Source organism: Solea solea, chromosome 2 (genome assembly GCF_958295425.1).
Source record: "Solea solea chromosome 2, fSolSol10.1, whole genome shotgun sequence".
Lineage (NCBI taxonomy): Eukaryota > Metazoa > Chordata > Actinopteri > Pleuronectiformes > Soleidae > Solea > Solea solea.
In genome coordinates this window covers 2724846-2745664 of record NC_081135.1, presented here as the reverse complement: position 1 = coordinate 2745664, position 20819 = coordinate 2724846, and the positions used below count along the sequence as shown (strand labels likewise).

Sequence of the window (20819 nt, the reverse complement as noted above, 5' to 3'; positions counted from 1 at the left end):
AACTCTACATACAACATATACACACATGTACAAATATGTAGGCGAGCGAGTCGTCTTTCAACTGGAAGGCTGTGGGTTTGACTCCTACTTCATCTAGTCTACAAGAACATGTGTGTATGAAAGCGGGAGTGAATGGGTGAATGGCAAATCTGTAGTTGCTGTGATTGGTCATCAAGACTAGAAAAGTGTGATATAAATACCAACCATTTACCATTTGACATGTCAACACACCTATGTGACCTGTATGCCCCTTCTCCATTAGCGTGCCTCGCCTCGCCTCGCCTCCGCACCAGTGGCGGAGCTAGAGGGGAGGCAAGGTTGGCACTGCTGGACCCCCTCAGAAATCTCATTGGCCACCCCAGTTGATTGACATGTCACGGCACCACTGATTAGTCAGAGTGCCGTCACAGGAAGAGACGTCCGACACAAGAATCAAGCCGAACAATGCCGAACTGTAGATCAGTTAAAAAGACTTAACAATCCTGAAAAACGTGGCTTAATCTCCAACATTGACCAGGGAAATATCTAAAATCTCAATATTTAACAGTGGAGTCTGGTGTATTTAGCGACAGCACTGGTGAAAGCCTGCGATCTTTGTGAGCCTGTATTTCAGTCCAGTGAATCTAATAATTCAGTTACTCTGAAAACAAGTGCTTTACGAGTCACTCGTCACTCATTTGTGTGTGTGTCGCGTGGAAAAGGAAGTCACGGCAGTTTCATGCAGCCGTGCAGTAATGACTCCGCCCACGCTGAGGTGGTACTATTGTTGTTATGGAAACACAACTAAACCATGTAGAGGTGAAGCGAGCTCGGATCATGTAGCGGAAACACAGCTCTATACTCCTACTTCCAGACTTTCTCCAAATGTTATTCAATGAGATGACACTGTTTTATTCCATTGATTGATATATATATATATATATATATATATATATATATATATATATATATATACATAGATACATATATAAGCTGCTAATAGGGCTTCAATATACGTGAAGATCAGAAAGCGTTGTTTCTCTGTTCGCTGTTTTGTAAACCTCCTCCCGGACGGCGAGGAGGCGAGAGAACCAACCAAACAAACAAACCAGCGCTCGTGAAATAATCATCACAAGATCTCTTTTCCTGTTCCTGAGTCAAAGGGTGAGAGATAATGAGAGACAAACCTGAGCTGGAGAGGAGGAGTGAAGGTGGACACGAGCGAGAAAGAGAGAGAGAGTGAGAGTGAGGCTTCAGACACCAAAGGTTGAAAGTCTAAATCTTTCATCCTCTCTCTGGGTTCAGAACGAGAGGAGAATTGTGGGTTGGATTACTGGTGCTAAGCTGTATGAAGAGCTCAACTCCCGTGTCGTGAAGACAGGCAGACTATATCTACCTGACTCACTGGCAGAGAGGAATATCTGCAATCATGACTCACTGGTCTCTGAATGGAGTTACCGTGGACCTGAGGGTCATTTAATTTGCCATTTAATTTCCTCCCCGTATCAATTTCTCCTGATGATCCGCAGCAGCTGCACTGTCCTCCTGGTCACCGTCATCAAGCAGGCAGATTCCTATTTAGCACAAACGCTAATTCTGCCAGATTTACACGTTCTCTGTGCCGGTGGTTGCACACTGGGACGCCATCTTTCCCTCCTTCAGCTTCCTCCATGTTGACGCTCGCCAGTTACTCAGTTGGGAGATTCGCCGCGCGTCCAGAAGAAAACACTTGAAACACTATTAGGCGTGTAGTGGGGCTTGTGTGTGCCAGTCGTAAGCCTCCTCTTGTCAATATGACTGTAGGATGCACACAAGTGCACTGGATGGATGGAGAGGGAGGGAGAGGGAGACACTCTGCAAAAAATGCCTGTCCTAACGAGCTCTTAGTCACATGTTTGGTCTTGAAATCCGAATTAATTGAGAACGTGAGCTCATCACCTCACCCTTTTTTCGTTGGCACATTTGAAGGTGGAATAGTATCTTGAGAAAATTAAACGTGTCGCCAAAATATGAATAAACGAATGGGAAAAGGTGATTTTCTTCTCACCTCGTTGGCACATTTATGTGTTTTAAAGAAGAGAAAAAGACGACTGCGATGCCTTCGGCAGGGTAAAAAGAACTTGTGACGGCGGTGGACACTTCTTGCAGTGGAAGGGGAGAGAGCGACTCGGAGAAGAGATTGCTTGTCAAGGCCCTGATTTCACCGTTCTCTCCTGATGACGATAATAATAACCATTCGCAGGAGTGGCAGCAAATGGGGAGGAGAGAGCATAGGCGTCCTTTTAAAGAGGCGTACATGCAGTTACTTTCTGCAATCAAAACACAGATTTCTGCAGACGAGCTGGTGCACAAAGCATGCCTGCACACACACACACACACACACACACACAAACACACACTCAGAGCAGGCCGCAGATTGCAGTGCACACATCCTGTTGTTTGCCATCGACAGAGGATATTAGCCCGGTATTTGTGTACAGTAATCAGCAGGCCCTTCACAGACTAGTCTCCAGACAGACAGGCATCTAAGGAAAGATTGCTCGGTAATCAGGCTATGTGATTTAAGGTTGGGGGGACACGAGGAAAACTTGCTAACTCCAATTATGCCGATTGTCTTGTGTGTGTTTTTTTTAAACATTGCGCACAGAAGCGTCGCTGGGTTCAAATGTGCAGAAAATCTATCTTTTATTTGTGGTGTTTGCATGAAAACAGTGATACAGTTACCTGGCAGCAAGGTTGCGTTTGGGGTAAAGTTTGCACAACCCCCCCCTCCTTCCTTCCCTCAGTCCATATGTCACCAATCATGATTTGGAAGGGAAATAACATCCTGTTATTATCTGTCAAGCAGCAAAGATTCTTGGTTTATGGTCATGTGCTATCACATCCACTGTGTGTATCTACATCTATACCTCCTCTCTCCTCATCCTTAACATCTTCTTTTTTGTCTTCCTCCATCTTGTCATATGCATGATCACTCCCTCCCCTCTCTCCTCCTCACTCTGCACCCCCCTCCTCCTCCTCCTCCTCAACGCTTTTAATCTTGGGTTGATGATACTTGGTGGAAGCACTTAGGTTTCTGTGCCAGGTGTCTCCCTTTGCTTAACATCCTGGGCTTAGCTCCTCATTTCTGTGGCTCCTTCACATCTCTCGGCAGGCTCCTGAACACACACACACACACACGCACACACACACACACACACACACACACAGGTGCACGCACACACTGGCACATGCACTCTATAAACACACGTACAGACATGGAAGCAAGCACACAAACATTTTATTTTTACAGACATCTCCAGCTCGGAATGAAGTTAGTCGTTTGCACCCTGAAAACACTGAGCTATGCAGAAAAGATAGTATTATAGTCACTAGGTTTGGGTAACGTTCATAATTGAACCGATACGGTATTGGTATCTGGAATTTGCTATAAAACAAAGTCTACACTTCTCAGTTTCAGTTTTTTTTATTTTTATTAAGAAGCTAAGAAAAAGCTTATGTTATTTCCAACTACTTATATACCTAGTTAGTTAGCTGATAATTACCTCAACGCTTTGTCGTCAACGTTTCTAGCTTGACTGGCTTCAGAGGTGTTGCTACTAGCAGTGCTAGTAGTAGCACTGCTAACAGTGTTAGTAGTAGCACTGCTAGTAGTGTTAGTAGTAGCAGTGTTAGTAGTAGCACTGCTAGCGGTGGTAGCAGTAGCAGTAGTAGTAGCACTGTTAGCAGTAGTAGTAGTAGTGGTAGCACTGCTAGCAGTGGTAGGAGTATTAGTATTAGTATTAGTAGTAGTATCACTGCTAGCGGTGGTGGTGGCAGTAGTAGTAGTAGTAGTAGCACTGCTAGCGGTGGTAGCAGTAGCAGTAGTAGTAGTAGTAGCACTGTTAGCGGTAGTAGTAGTAGTAGTGGTAGCACTGCTAGCGGTGGTAGTAGTAGTAGTAGTAGTAGCACTGCTAGCGGTGGTAGTAGTAGTAGTAGTAGTAGCACTGCTAGCGGTGGTGGTGGTAGTAGTAATAGTAATAGCACTGCTAGCGGTGGTGGTAGTAGTAGTAGTAGTAGTAGTGGTAGCACTGCTAGCAGTGGTAGGAGTATAGTCACCATTTTGGAATTATTTTCAGGACATATTCTATAAAACGTAGTCTGCCAGTGTTGCAGAACTGTTCTGATGAATAGAAGTGATCACTTCTGTCATTATTAGTGTCTGTAAATTGCAATGGCGTCAAAATAAGATGACTATACAGTGTTGACTTAACGTTTTCACTTCAAATCAACGCTGAAATATGATAATAGTGTATGTTTTTAAAGGGCTTTTTTTTACGGTTGCGAGTGTTTATCTGCACATTGTATTTACAGTGCATTCAAAGTGGTGAAATGTAACTCCCAGGCTTAGTGACACTCGCTGAGTCATGTGGATCTTGATTTGCACCGACTGTACAAACTGCTGTTTACGCTTTTACATATTGTTATTTAGATTTAAAAGCAGTGTGTGCTGGAAGAGTTTGCCGAGAGTCACTTTGTTCTTTAAAGACATGGAGGCACAAGAGAGGAGGAGGAGGAGGAGGATAAGAAGAAGGGGACACAGAGGAATGAAAATGAGGGAGAAACAGGCAAAGCAAAGATAAAGACAGAGATAGCTCTCATGTGTTTATGATATGTTTGTTTGTGTTGCCGCGGGGACCCCTTTTTCTTCACCCCTCATTTCCTCTCCCTCTTCCCCCTCTTTTTTTTTTTTTTTTGAAAGTCACTGTCGTGAGTATTTTCCTTCCTTCCTTCCCTTCCCTTTCTCTCTCTCTCTCTCTCTGTCATGTATCTGCCGCCTGTCCAGGCAGCGCTCTCTGTTTCAGCCTCGTCTGATGTCTCAATTAAAATTAATGCGTTCAGCCTGCTCAGATAAAGAAGAAAGAGGAGGGAAAAAGCCTTTTCCAGGAACAATGGCAGCTTCTTGCATATCGGTAACCAATCCTTCCATGTCGGGGCCCACGCTAATGCCTCACAGTATTGACAGCTCTATAGCTGCACACTTCCTCCATTCCTTTTTTAAACGCGGGGACCAGAATGAACGACGGAACACTCACTGAAGTGTCTTATTGTGGCGGGATCACCTGACCTGTTTTACTCACTTCTAAAGGAAGGTGATAGTATCACACAAACAGTGTGTGTGTGTGTGTGTGTGTGTGTGTTTGTGGTCATCAAAGGCAGTGGACACTCTCTGTGCTCTGGCCTCCTTCCCATGTTCCCATGTCCTTGAGACGTCTTCATCCCCGAGCTCGGCGGTGGCGCTCCTCTGGCCCCCTCATCGGGACAGAATGCTGGTGTCAGCACTGCTCTCCTCCTCCTCCTCCTCCTCCTCCTCCCTTCCTTCCCTCCCCTGCTCCTGCTCCACCTTTGCCTTTATCTGTCGCTTCTTCTTAAGATGCTCCCTCCATCTCTGGTACCCCAGGGGTCAAGCTGGTGGAAGAGCAAGGGGGAGGGAACGGAGGGAGAGAGGGAGGGAGGGAAGCACCTGACTTGAAGGCAGAAAGATAATTTTGGCCCGGCCAGCTCTGTTTAAGGTTAAAGCCTGATTTGCATTTCAAAAGCGGCGGACGGCCATTTTGCCACCTCAGGGACGCCATCGCACCGACCGGTGTGTCATTTAATGTCAGCCGGCGTCGTTGTCTTGATGAAATTAATAGAGCAGCCTGTGATTGATAACGCCGCCGCTCGTCACTGACACCGCCGCGACCGCTCTCCTGTCCCTCGGTCGTCTCCCGCACGCACAGGCGTCCACGGCTGCTTCTCATGCCGTCGCCGTGTGAATGCCGCTGATCCCACGTGTGTGGCAAAGATTGTCTTCCATTTGCTTATAGGTCACAGTTTTTTGGCAGTTTCATTGTAACTTAAGCTGCGTTAAAGGTCCAGTATGTAACATTTCAAAAGGGTGAATGAACTTTGTCCTTCCTGGTATGTGGAGGCCACCGTAGTTCCTTTGGTTTCTTTAGGAAAGGCACAGGCAAGAAGTAACGATTCTGTTACACTTGTGTTTTCTTGATTTCCCTGGTGTTAGTGTTTTAGTGTTGATGTGATTAAAAAAAACAAAAAAAAACAGCCCCAGCTGTTATTGGGATTAACTAGATATCGGTGTAGAAATCCAAAATCCAGGTGCCAAAGACGAGATTAACGAGCCGGGTACGTACTGTACATCCAAACTGTGCCAGTCCTAACCTGATAAATGAAGGAATTACTGTCTCTTTCATTTCGAGGGGGGATTTTTGGCATTTGTTTTGAAGGATAGATTATATGAGATTAGATTTTTACCGTTGCATGTCCACACTGGAGCTTAATCTGACACGTTGGTGTGGTATGGTTAATATAACACATTATCTCCTTAGATCACCTCATGAATGGATTTTGAGAGAATGACCGTGAGTTTGAGAGAGGACTTCCAGCTCCTGATTGGATGAAGTGTGGTGGGATAGTGTAAAAGTTTCTCCCTATGGATTTACTGTCAGAGTCCGGAGACTGAGGGACCCGCGTCGCCGAGGAAACGCTCTGGATCCGTAATGGCTGTCGTCTTTCAACTGAAGGATGTCACTGACAGCGTCCTCAGTGAAAACATCTATCTCTCAACCTCATATCTGTCCACGTCAACACGTGTAAACTCATGTAAACACCCACGTTTTTTAAGCCACGGCAAAAAAAAAATCCTCCATAATGGGGTTGTGAGTGAGGATGTCAGGTGTTTCTCCCTCTGACACTGTAAGTGTGAAAAACCTGAAAACTGGAGAATAGTGAGTCAAGAAAAAGGTGGTGGGGGTGTCGGAGACAGAGAGGCCCAGCGGGACTCGTCAATACCGGGGCACGGATGAAGCCGTTCACCCTCACTAATGGATGTCCTGATCCTGGAGGTTGGCGGTCACCGGGGTCAGTCTTGGCACACATTACACCTCCAAGACGAACCTCCTGTTCCTGTCAGCACGGACAGAAACAAAACAAGAGGGGTAGAAAACCCTGGTGTCGGGAGATGGACACATGCAAACAGTCCAGGCAATAAAATAAGTATTTTTATTTAGAAGGTTCAGGAAAGAGAGAGAGAACTGTGTTTGTCCTGAAACGACATGATATGTTCTTGTCAGCATTAATCTCTCAGGAGCAGCGAGGGATTGAGCCGCTGTAATCTCCTTCACAAGTAACGGACAGATCTCGCCGTTTCCCTGACTACGTTCAACTTCATCTTCACCTCGCGAGGGCTGTGTGAGGTGTGCACATGAAAAGACAAAAACAAGAGAGCGATTCACGTCCTTCTCTCTCCCCGTCTTTCATTCAACTCATTTACATCAGCCATTATCTGTGTATATTGAAAGCAAGTGAGATAAAGAAAAAAAAAAAAGCAAGTGCCAGGGAGGGAAAAAAAAGAACAATAAAAGGAGGCAGAGGAGGCGCAGCGACGTTTGAATCAATTACATCCTAAAGAATCTTTCATTTGCATCTGTATCTGTTCAGAACCTGAACAAACGCCAGATGCTTTTGTGTGTCCAGTTATTTATAGTGCGTGTGTGTGTGTTTTTCTCTCCCCTCCTCTCTCGTAATTGTGCAGGAAATATCAAATTTGCATAGAGTGATTATTGTTGATTGTTTATCTAGCCGTCAGGACGTTTCAATATTCCGAGGCTGACAGGTTGTCAAGTACTTAAAACTCATTTATTTGGGGGGAAATTTGCATGTAATTTGCTGGTAATGACGGGGACGTCTGTGGTCATGGATTAGATGCTGGAGATGCTGCAGGGAAAAGGAGAGGGATTCTTGGCGGACTGGCATTCCTCCACTTGAAACACACGCCGCATCCTCAGCTCGGCTGCCAGGGCGACGCTAATGCTACCTAGTGCCGCACGAACCAAACAACAGAGGAGCGTACAAAAACGCTTGGCACCGCCGCGGCGTCGCGCCGGGGGAAGAAGCAAGCCAGCAGTGCGGCGCTTGCACAGGAGGAGGACTGTGCTCGGCTCTGTTCTGTCACCCTGCGACGAGACAAACAAACAAAGTCGCTACAGTGTTCCTCTGCACGGCAGATGCTTGATCAGCTCGCATGCTGCACATATGCTGTAAATAAAGGGCAGTGCTCGTCTCCCATAGCAAACAGATCATTACAATCCCTTATTTTTGCTGTTGTAAACGTGAGTATACAGGAAAAAAGTTAAAGGAAGAGTTCTTGAGAATGAGAATAAGGTATAATCTTATTTTTATACCCACATTTCCGTCCTTTTGTCATATATCACATAGTATCGTTTCTAACTGGAATGGATAAATCACCCAAATTGATACAAAGTCTTTGGTGAACAGATTGTCTTCCCCTGCCCACCCACTAAATCCCATTTGAAAGTCTGATTAATTGTTTTTTAATATCACCCACGGAGGAGCCGCCACCCATTCCTGCAGCACGGGGCCCGAGACACAGGCTCCCACTGGGGCTGCTTTGTGTGTGCTGTTTGTTGCTGTTAACACTGCGTTGTCTTTCATTATTAGTCCTTGGCTTCATCTTTCATCTAGCGAGGCACTGGGCGACGCAATGCTAATGTATTGACATAGGAGTGAACACAGGAAACAGCAAAAACACGGAGTCCTGACTTTGATGAGTTGCTTCTTTGTTTGTCTTCCTCTCACAGACGGGTTCAGGCCTTTTTAGGGGCGGGTCGTGTGTTGGTGTGGATGAGCCGTGAGCTCCAGGTTTTTGTCTAACTTTGCTGCTGTAACAGGTGGATTTCCCCGATGAGGGATAAATAAAGTTTATCTTATCTTAGGACAGGGGTGTCAAATGTACGGCCGTGAAAATACTCTATTTTTACTTACTTTTACTTACTTACTTGATACTTGTGTTTACTAAATGTTTCGTGTCTTCGTAGATCCACTGTGATGTGGAAGTTGTAATGCACACGTGCGTATGTAGTAAACTTAGGCTTAGTAAACAATATTAATTGTGTGTTTTGTCAAAAAGTTACTTTATTAAATGTAAAACAAAAGGGAAAGATTTGGAGTCCTTGTTGTTTAAAGGTTATAATGCTATTAATTTACTGGTCCGGCCCACTAGAGATCAAATTGTGCCACTCCTGGGTTGGGGTTATTCATAACATAATTTGATTTGTTTCCCAATCAAGATAAACTATGCACTCAACAGGGTTGTACATTGTAAAGGAATAACATTTTTAAATGAAACATTCACAGACTCATAGACTCGGTAAAGTCTATGAGTCTGTGTTTAGTTCTCAGCTCCGTGGCCGACTGAACGGCTGACTCACTCGCCAAGAATACGGGGGAAATACAGCAGACTCCCACACTCCATGACTCACTCAAAGTCACCTTAACATCAAGGTTAAATGCTCCGTGTGTTTCCCTCTTAAATATAGATCTGCAGCCTCCACACACACACATACTGTATCTACCTCACGTGTGTGTGTGTGTGTGTGTGTGTGTGTGTGCACTCTGTCTCTATATCAGTGTGAGTATTTTCTGCTTGTGTGTGTGTGTGTTAATATGACTCTTTTTTTTTTCTTTTTTTAAAAGGGTGAGTGAGGATAATCGGCCCCAGCTCACCGGACTAAAAGGCCGGGTCAGAGTTTTAAAGAGAAGCTATGTATTTCCCATCCGCGGATCACGGCGATGAAGTGGGCCCTTGTGACTCAACCTGAGAGCATGAAAAGGGCCTCGGAGGGGACCCAGCCATCGCCGGCCCTCTCTTTATTGTCCTAACGGCTGCCTGAGCTCCGCGGTAAAGCGCGGCGAGAGAGAACAGGAGTGCAGCGGTGGAGAGCTCTCAGTGTTTTACCTCCCCGACAGCCACTCTCCATCATGAAAGCCCAGGTAATGTCTCCCTGTTGAGCGTGATAACATTTCAAAGAGCACCAACCCTCTGCTCTGTATGTGTCTCGTTCTTGGTACGTGTGCATATGTATGTGTGTACACACGTTTACAGTAGTGTGGCTGTGGGTTCAAGGAAATCAATGTTTTTATCCTGAGGAAGCACAGATTAGACGATCCAGGACAAAAGATTTCAGGGATTTGGGATCTCACAGAAACTTGCGTGATTTAACGTGACTTCAGAACGTAAACAGACGTGGAGGCGGACTCTCGGTGTGGACGGTTAATAGCTGTTGTGTTGTTTTGTGGAGACGGAATCAACTTGTGTTTTTGTTATGGTTCGAAACAAAAGTACGCAACATCCGTTTTCCGGTCGACTCGCTCTCATTGGTTATTGCGGGGTTCTGATCACGCCCCCTATCGCTGTTCAGGTCATAATTATCAAACATGTTATGATTTGAAAATCCCTCACACTACAGGATAATTCGGCCAGGTAATCTGTTCATATCAGCCTGAAATCGGATTGTCTGTAGGGCCAGATCACAACCGTGTTGTGCAGGCTTTAGTCGGCCGTTTTTTATCTGCTGCTGCGACAAACCTCACGTGTTTTTATGAGGCTTCAAATCACTCCGCTACAAAACTAATATATCTCCACAATCGATTAAAAAAACCCCAAAAACAAATGAATCGCACAATTTTCTGTAATTAATTGCTAAAATAAACCTGAAGCTTGTAACAGATATTTATTTATTTATATACAATCATGGAATGAATGTGGAATCAAGACAAAAATACTGTTTTAATTTGACACAAAAAAGGGTATCTTGATGTTTTGAAGAGAGAAAACACAAACTCACAGAGAGAGAGAGAAACAGTGCATGCACACACACACACACACACTTTAGTTGTGTGCAACAAGCTGTCAGGTAACTTTTTAAAATGAAACTTTCCGTCTAAAAGTCTGTCCTTATCCATCTTTGCATCTTTGTAACCAGGAAGGCTCGGTTTGCCGGCACATGTGACCAAAGGTTTACGAGTCAGTCGCCACCGGACGTAAACAAGCAAACGTTAACTGCTTTCATTTTCGTTAACGCGTTAAATGAACGTTGACAGCATTAGTTTAGACAGCATTAAGTCTGATTTCAGCACCAGGAGCTGTCCACACTGTGAACACTATAGATTTGGATTTTCCTAACAAGGGAACAATTCATAGAAGAAGAAGAAAAAAGGTAGTGAATGAACAGATTTGGTCCATATGTTGCTCTTTGAGATCCATCTGGATGAGTAAGTGTGCACTAACTGTGTCGTACTTTTGGGGATATTTAAATGTCCCAAACCTGTGTGGAAGGTTTGATTTGTTCACCGGACAGATGGGCGATAACTTCAGTGTTGTTCTTTTATACTTTATTAACAAAATATGACTTATTATTTATATGAAATGTGATGATTGTCACTCAGTTTTTTCTAAAGCCCCTCTGTGGCCCCCGAGGCTCTCGCGGGACAGTCCACTGAGTCAGTGCACGTTGCCGCCGCTCCCCGCCTCTCCACACTTGTCAGTGTTACAGTATTATTACGTCTCATCGTCCCACAGTGTGTTGACAGCAGCGACAGCAAAAATCTGTAAAAGTTGACATGGCTGACACGGTGACAGTCTGACAGAAATATGAAGCAGTGGCGGGTTTATGTGTGCGCCACAGATGATCTATAAATAAGGAGTTGGGATTGGGATCTATAAAAAAACCGTCTGTACCCCATTAGTTTTTGCCTCTTTTTCTTCTTTTCTTAGCTCGATGTTGCTATTTCTTGTATCGGTCCTTCACTTTTTTCCTTATTCTTTTTACACCTCCCTCCCACCTTTCACAGCATCCATCCATCTCTCTCTGGATGGCTGCCTGCCTCTGTGCCTGTGTCTGGGAGTTGGCCGGGGCAGAAATAAACCACAGTAATGGCTCTGCTTTGCTGCTAATCTTGTCATAAGAAGGTGCGGCCCTGGGAGGATAGCTCCTCGTGTGTGATATCCTAATTTAAACATCAAAAGATTCCATCATTAGGAAGCACGTGTCTAGCCCCGGTATTTCAAGGGAAATTATTACGTCTTGGCGCCGCTAAAGTTTAATGCAGGAAGGCGTTTTCTGTCAAGCGCACGCACACGTAAATCTCTCTGGACTTGATGTTTGTGCACTTGAAGAAAAACATCATCATTAGCAGCTTTCCTCTCGTGTGAGAGACGGAGCGAGCGACAACTTTTGGTGTCACAGCCCGCCGTCGTGGGGTTCTGATGATAGCCTTCGTTTGGAGTTTGTGACGTGGATGAGATCGGCGAGGTGAAACGTGGGCCTTATTGACGGCGTCTCCGGTGGCTCTCCCTGAGCTTCACAGCCTTCACACACAATCAGACGTCAGGCACCACCACACCTGGTTATACTGTACTGTATGCTGCAGGAAGAGGCAGCTCTGGCCTGTGCAGATCCTATAGTAATGAGTGGCAAGTCACCACAACTCCTCGATTTACCATTGTCCCCTCACGCTGTCATGTTTAGTGCTGCTTATATTCTGTTTGGATTGGTTCCATGGCATCACCATCGTTATCACGCTCTACCTACCCAACACCAAACAGTTGGCAACAAGCTCTGTAGTTAACGTTTGAGGGGATTTACGCCGGCCAATGGTTTTCATTGTCACAATTTTCCTTTTTAATTGGAAATGTAACCAAACCAAAGCCGCGCAGGAGTGGAAAAATGACAAGAGAAATTGCCTCTCTTTCCACATCTGGAGTCAAATAACATAACATGAGGGAAACTTGGGCATACGATTAAAAGCTACTTTAAGAGATGCCTCATCCACGTTTAATCTATAGACTTTATACAGTTTGTTCAGAAAGATATCGTCATGTATCGCTAAAGGAATGTCTTGCAGTATCGTGATATTATTGGTATCATGGACCATGAATCCTGCATCGAATCATGAGGTACCCATGCGTGGAGTTCCCACCCCTAATGCACATACACATACATAACTTAAACCGCTCTGTTTTTATTTTTATGAACATTGTCACATGTCGGCAATATATCGATTATCAGAGAATCATTGTATCGCGATATTATTGGTATCGTGGACCATGTATTGTATTGTGAGCTACCATAACATTCAAACATTTATCTTATTTCAGTGCCTATAAGTAAAAGAAAATAGGATTAATTTGAATCCACCAGTTTAATTCCTGGCAGTGTCGTTTTGACACGTTCTAAAACAAAGTTCATGATTTCTAAAATCCCAACTACAGCATGTAAATATCAACAGATAATGAAAGTGGCTTTACTTTAAATTAAAGTCCAAACTGTCTTGACTGAAAGGATTCCACATTTACACCGGGACAAAAAAGGAATGTGGTCTTATTTTTTTCCTCCAACAATGAAAAAATTCATCCGTTAATTTGAGATTTTGTAGCCGTACAAATGGCTCTTTGAATCAAAGGCTGAAGTTGGTTAATGGGCTCTCGAACTGTTTGGCTCCTGTAATTCGAGTGTTCACGGGGGAGCGCGCCTGCGGTTTGTGATCTCGCGCCTCACAGCGGCACTTACGTCGAATTATTAGCTCGACTGATGACGGATTTAAGGGAGAATCAAGAAACACCATGTTCCCGTAAGAAAGACCAAAGAGGTCTTTGCTCTACCTCCTTTTTACTTCCCCCTCTCTTTTAATCTCTCGCTCTCTCTCTTCAGGAGTAGTACTACATTAGGTTTCACTTGCTGTATGATTTATTCATTGTTGTGTTTTTTTTCCCCTCTTTCTCCTTGAATGTTTTGTGGAGAGGACAGGAAACTTTGAACCAGAGTACAAAGCAATGTATATTTGGGTCACACATTTTTTTGCATTTCTTCAGAGAGCTCTGTGTGTGTGTGTGTGTGCGTGTGTGTGTGTGTGTGTGTGCGCTCGGCCGCCTCTCTCCTGTCTCCCTCCCTCCCTCTCCTCCCTCTCTCTCTCTCTCTTCTGAGAGCTTGTCTGGTGGCTGGGTCGACTCCTCTCCTCTCTGCCACGTTCGTCCTTGAAGTGAGAATCAGCAGGGTGCTGCGATTCAAGGGGAGGCTGCTGGAGTGGGAGGGGCAGCTGTGGGGTGAGGGAGAGGTTGGGAGCTAAATAATGGATGATTTCTTATTGAAATAAAGGCCCCGGCGAAGACGCAGGACGGAGAACATGTCATTACCTGGGAAACGGAGCGGCACGGTGAACCGCTAACGCCACGACACAGGGCCGTGTTTACTAGTCTCAGCTTTGCCTCCGCATGCTCTGTGGAAATCACTGTGACCCTGAGCCTGTTTGTTAGGTGTCATCACAAGTGACGCGACACCTAATAGCGTCATGTTATTACGTCAGCGTGAAAGACTGAGCCAACAACGCGGCAGCCAGGGCCAGGGCCCCCCCCCCGCCCCCCGCTTTAATGATCTCACCACGCAGTGACTTTGACCTAACACCGTCTCGACAGTCATTATCCTTCCTTCCTTCCACGTTTGCCCTGCCCCTCCTCATCCACCACGCTCAGGCAAAAACTTGCCTGGCCCAGAGCCAAGCTGGTAAAATATGAGCCGACACTGAAGTCACGCCACCACTTGTTTGCAGGTGCATTAGCAGCACTTCCCCAGCCTCACCTTCACCACAGAAGGCCACAACACAGCGGGCTTTTCAAGATCTTTGGCACCTTGTGATCACATTCACACCTGAGGGGAGTTTCCTCTGTTCCTGCAGTGTGAAAAATGACAAATAACTCATTTGTGTGTCGGGATCGTCAAATCATATCACGTCACGGAGGCATTGGTTTGTTTGAATTCAGAAGTGTTAACAATGTTTCCCGTGTGTCGCGGCGTTGCACAAGTTGCTGTTAATTATTCGGGGGGCCTCACGTCTTCTGACGATGTTATTTGGAATTATGAATTTCCGAAAATAAGCTGGGAACTGCAAAACAAAGTCGGGCTAACGACGTTAGCTGTAATTAAAATGGAGAAGTAGCAGGCTGCCGTACTATTGGCTTGGAGAGAGATGTATTAGCCAGGCATATGGTTATGATAATTAATCCCAGGACTACAGAGAAACAAATAAACACATGCTAAACAAACAGAGGGGACCAGCTGAGGGCTGGAGGCGCGAGCACTGCTGGGGAAGAACCCAAAAAAACAGAAAACTGCAGATTCTTATCATTGTTCTTGCAAACCGAGAGAGAGCATGAGTCACACACACACACACACACATGCAAAAATAAGAGGTGAAGGAAAAAGTGAGGTATGATGGAGCAGAAAAGGAAGAAAGAAGGCAACCATGACATCATTCCCTTAAGGCACTTATGTGTTCCCTTAAGTAAGAAAAGCATTGTCTTCCTTTTGTAGATTATCCCGCACTTGTGTTGCGTTCGCGTTCATTTGATAGTTTACATCAGTAGCATATCGCTAACGTCGAATGAATTATCCCCCGTTTTGTTTCCCGCCACACAAACAAGTACAGAAGGAGCCACAGTCTTCTAACAGGCTCTGAAATTAACAGTCGAGCCTTTTTTGTCGGAGCTTATAAATAAGTGGGGATGCTTTCTTCTCGGCGCGAGTCACTACTTAAGACGGTGAAAGAAGGAGAAGTGAGCAGACAAGGAAGTGAGGCCATCCAGGCCCAGTGGTGTGTGAATAGCTGCAGCGAGGGGGTTTGCGGTGAATCGGAAGAAGAGACGCTGGGATAATGCCGTCTCCTTCTCAGTATCTGCTCCCAGTTGGAGGATGAGAGAGAGAGAGAGAGAGAGACAGAAGGGAATAGCTGCTAATAAGGCGTTGGGTGAAAGGCTTTGGGAAAGCTCCCCGCGGTGCTGGTCTGTAATGGAGATAAGCGTTGCCGCGTTGTTGTCTCACAAAAATCAACAAAGGGAACATGCGATGGGAGATTTGCGGCCGCGTCCCCAGTGAAAAGCGGGGCTTTCACCGCGCCGCGATGTTTAGCAGCATTAGAAATCATTAGGCCTGGCACCGGGGGGGGGGGGGGGGAGCGTGCCAGACGCCCATGCCCCAGTTAACGCTGTTTTTAAAAGCTGCCCCGTAATCCATTCCTTAAACTTTCTTTTATTCACCTTCAGATGTGAGAAAAATCTGATACAAACAGAAACAGAGGCTTTGTTATTTGTTTATTTGTTTATTTGTTTTTAGCCAGTGACCGTCCCCTCCGCCTCGTCGCCTGCAGGAGCGATAAGGCCACGGCCGGGCTGCAGTGAGAGTCGCAGCAGGTGTCGTGCCACAGTGTGTGTGTGTGTGGGGGGGGGGGGGGACACAGAGGATGCTGATAAATGGGTCCAGTTTCCCCCGCATACAGCACAGCGCCCTACAGAGGGAAGAGAGAGATGATGTATGCAGAGTTCACAGGCACTGTGAGCTGCTGCTGCTGCTGCTGCTGCCGCTGCCGCTGCTGCTGCTGCTGCTGCTGCTGCTGCTGCTGCTGCTGCCGCTGCTGCTGCCACTGCTGCTGCTGCCGCTGCTGCTACTGCTGCTGCTGCTGCGGGGCAGGCAGACATCTTTGGAGCAGAAATCATCGCCCGCATAGAGATGAGGAGACTTCCAGGAGGTTCGGCTAAGATGTGTGCTCACTGGAAGTGGGGAAAGGACTCAGTGTGACCCTCGGTGTAGCATGGGTGCGAGTTTGTCAGGAGTGGTCAAAAGTATCTCAGGCAACGTTGGGACTGGTCTCTTTGGTTTGAGGACTGGTTTGTGTGACATTGTTGGACCTGCTGTGGCAAAATGACACACAATATTACACATTACAACACATATTTCAGCCCATGTTAAGCTGCCGTGTCGACAGTACCTTCACAGACTGCTGAAGTGCTGCTAACTGGAGTCTTTTAAAGCTTTAACCTCTCACTGCACTTAACTAGCCAAAGCTAACTCTCGCTGCTAACCAGCTGGTAATGAATACACTGGGTCTGTGAGGTCAAGCCCGGTTGTCTGGGGACCCATTAGCGAGCCGAGTGAGCCCTCCCAGCCCCGCACTCTCTCTCTCTCTCCCCCGCCACCCCCCCCACCCCCCTCCCCTCTCTGCATGGGCCCTCTGTCCTGCAGGCTCCAGCCCCAGCACAGCACCAGAGGCCAGGCCAAGCATTGCTCAGGGACTCCACCTCGATGAACTGTCATTTGTCTCGGCCATCCTGCCTGCGCCGCGGGCTACATTAAGCCTTGATCTATGGGGCAGAGCAGCCTACTTGGCCCTGGGATTGGGATGCTGTATCCACTGCAAAACGGCGCAGACTAAACTCAGGTGTGGGGTTAAATTATTAATAGTGCATGTGTGTGGAGCTGTTCCAAAACACACTTTCCTCCATAATTCCTGTCGTTTGAAAGCAATAGTTTTGCTCTCGACGTGAAAACAAACGTATCTTTTCAATCAGATAAAGCTGTCGCGTGAAGGCCTTTCTCTGCCTTCTGGTTTGCACTTTCTACAATCCACTGTGTTCTGGCGCTGGTGTTAAGTGTCTCTTCAAAGGGTCTGTGTTGCTGTCAGCACTCACACGTTCACTTTTCAGCGCCGGACACCCTCACATGGCCTCCTCGCCTTCCCTCTTTCTTTTTGCTTCATCACATAGTTTCTCAACATGGCTGTTAAGCTTGTACGTGATGAAACCAGATACAGGGTTGAGCCCGGTTTGACCGCGTCCCCCGCTTGAGTGTCTCAGCAGCGGCTGCTTTGTTTCCCCTGTTCCTGGCGTATATGTGTGCGCTCGTACAACGTCCCTGGAGCCCGGCCAATCGCCAGGCCTCGACGAGAGCTGTCAAACCCAATTCTGCCAATAGCGGGTGTTGAAAGCTGGCATGGTAGACATTGAAGAAACGTCGGCGTGCTGCTGTCACATTACTCGAGGCAGAAACACTATAAAGTGACATGGAGATGAGGGAGCACAGATGCTGGCTTCCGAGCCACAGTCTCTGGAAATAGTCAGTGGGCATTTGCACGTGTTTTTCTAAGGCGGTCTATTCATTAGATTAGTGCTGTGCTAATGTGAGGACTAGCCGTACTTAAATGCAGGTTGTCATAAATCATAATGTTCATTCTCCAGCTCTCTTTCCGCACAAAGTCACTCGCTCGCGCACACAAAAGCTTGCGCGCTAATCTAACACACACACACAATTACACACTTAAACAAGTCGCACGTTTGTGTGGAGTACACGTCGGAGGTGGACATCTTCCCGTCTCTGCAGCTTTTTGTGGGGCTCCCATGAATCATTGCCTCTTATTCCTTTTCTCCGCGCGGGGGGAAATCACATTAAGTGGAGCGCCGTGTTTGGCTCACACCAGTCGTGTCTTAATAGCTGTAATTTGGAGCGCGGAGAAAGAAAAGGAGAAGAATGGGGAAGAAAGCTCACTCACAACACTAATTCCAGTCAACAAAAACACCCCTCTCCAATCCCACCACATTAATTTGCATTAAAATATCCACCAGCTAAATATGTAAAGACAAAATAGTGGTATGCTATTTATACCCGAGCACGTCTCTTTACCATGTGGGTGCAGCTGTGGGTAAGAGGGCGACCTCCTGCTCATGGAACAAAGTTTGCAGAGGTTTTTGGCTTTTAACACGACTGAAAACATTGCTCTATCATATCTCTATAATCTGTAGGGGCAGCGTACGCATGGTTACGCTGGACATTTGGTTATAATAATATGTGAGTAATGTGAGGTGGCTGTGGTGTGTTTTTGATTTAGGCACAAAAACAACAAAAAGACTTATAAAAGCATTGTGGTCTGATTTATTTTTAGAGCTCCTTCATTGTTATTGTAATAACAAACATGTGGTTAAGTTTTTCCACATAGTCACAAATTAAAGAAATGTTGCTTCCTATTAGTTGTACCGTCTGAAATAAACACTGTTGTCCTGTGTCACTTAGTGTCAGTATACGATTATATACTTTTTGTTGAGGATGACACTGTGATGTATAAACATAGACTAACAATAGCATTTTATTCGAAAGAAAACTATTTTTTATGACTATATTATCCACGGCTATAGGAGTCACAGCTGGAGCCATGTTCTAGCTGAAAGTGGCGTTCCACTAGCATAGTATCTGGTACTTGGTACTTTTTTTTTTTAGTACCTGCTCTGACAAGGTTCCAAGCGAGCTGAGGTGATACTACGAGTGACGTCGCCAGACTGCCGGCCACTGATTGGTCAGAGTGGCGTCACAGGAAGAGACGTCCGACACAAGAATCGAGCCGAACAATGCCGAACTGTAGATCCGTTAAAAAGACTTAACAATCCTAAAAACCGTGGCATAATCTCCAACAATTACCAGGGAAATGTCTAAAATCTTAATATTTAACACGTCCAAAATATCAGTGCTCTACAGAATGAATGGACACAAATCCACATAGAACACTTTTTAAGAGGAAAGTCTTCTGAGAAGTGTGGAAGCTGTCATGTATCTGAATACGTCATTCCAGTCCCTGATGTTTGTTCATGTAGTGTACATTCACACCTACGGTTGATTTAGAGGCTCCCATTAACCTAACCCTAATTTACACATCTTGTGTCTGTGTGAGAAAGCTCCCGAGTACCTGGAGAAAACCCACACACACACACACACACACACACGAGGAGAGCATGAAAACTCCACACAGAAATGACCCAGATTTGATCCGGGAGCCTTCACGCTGCGAGGCACCAGTGAAAACTACTCTTCTCCCAGGTTAAATACCAACTATTAATAAGAAACTCTTGATTCCTGTACTGGCACATTATTAGGGCACTGGGCTGGTATAAGAAAATCAACACAGTTAATCTTTTGGTCTTTCTCTAACTCCATTATCCTTTTATTCCCGCCACCAATCACAAAGAAGGACGTGTAATGGGTAAAAGTGGAAAGTCCAATTATTACACCACTTCTTAGAGAATGACGAGTGTGCGCCCTCACGTGTGGGGAACTCGGCACATGTGACTCCTGCACTGTAACAGCTATAGGTGGGGGAATCTTTTGTGTTTTCGTGTGTTCCTGGAGGATCGGAACAACAAAGAAAATGTCGTGGATTAATGTGAAATGTATGCATACATGCAGAGGTTGTTGTCTTGCGCTGTTGTTGGGTTTTTTTTTCCCACCACGGTGAGGGAACGACGTGTTTGATCATCCCTTGTTAAGTCGCTGTTTACCCAACAAACGTGATGACTTCTAATTCAAAGATTCACCGTCAGCTTTAGTCCTCAGCAGCCGACTGTACCGTGTATCTGGATCCCATCTCTTTGGCTGTAACATGATGATTTTATGGTGATTCTCCACTTGTGAATCCGTGGCATTATCCATGCTAATGCCTCCTTCTATCACACTGATAATGGCATTATCTAATCCTGCCGGTGAGCGCTTGCACCTCTAGCTGTCGCAGCCGTGATCCACACACACACACACACACATGCTGTAATTCCACTAACTAATGCAGCAGTCACTCCCTGCACTTCCCAACTGCTCCACAGCCCCTCATGACCTGAAGCCTCCCAGGGCACGGAAATCAATATCAGCATGGTCTGGACCCCTGCTCTTTTTATTTTATTTGCAAAAGTAAAAGTCGTCGGCCATGTTTTTATTATAACATGATATTAAGGGGGGGGGGGTGGCCGCATGTAATCGATTGGGGGGCCACATATGGCCCGTGGGCCGCCAGTTTGACACCTCTGGTCTAGAGTGTTGTGCATTTTAGGCTTTTACATTTACATCTTAATGTCTTCTTGACTTTTTTATGATGTTTTTTGGAGCTCAGTTCTAGAGTAATATCCATTTTCTTATTCTGTGAATGACATGTTACGTTAGCTGCAGCAGCTGTAGCACGTTTGCCAAAGACCAAACATCCCTGTGGGGACAATTAAGTACATTTGATTTGATTTGAGACATTTTTTGTCGCGGGTTGCGCAGAAAATGACCTTTGTGGAATCTTTTAGAATGAGATCAGCTCCTTTTATCTCATGTCAAATCGTAATTCACCCTAAAATAGCCACAATATGATGAACA

At 45.7% G+C, this 20819-nt stretch overlaps 1 long non-coding RNA gene across 2 annotated transcripts in view; it reads left to right on the top strand.

Moving 5' to 3' along the window:
- LOC131450593 (uncharacterized) overlaps positions 1-20819 on the top strand; it is a 153379-nt gene that overhangs the window by 3435 nt on the left and 129125 nt on the right. For both annotated transcript variants that reach the window (XR_009235501.1, XR_009235496.1), the window contains exon 2: positions 9517-9813. This is a non-coding gene — a long non-coding RNA (uncharacterized LOC131450593). The remainder of the gene's footprint in view (positions 1-9516; positions 9814-20819) is intronic.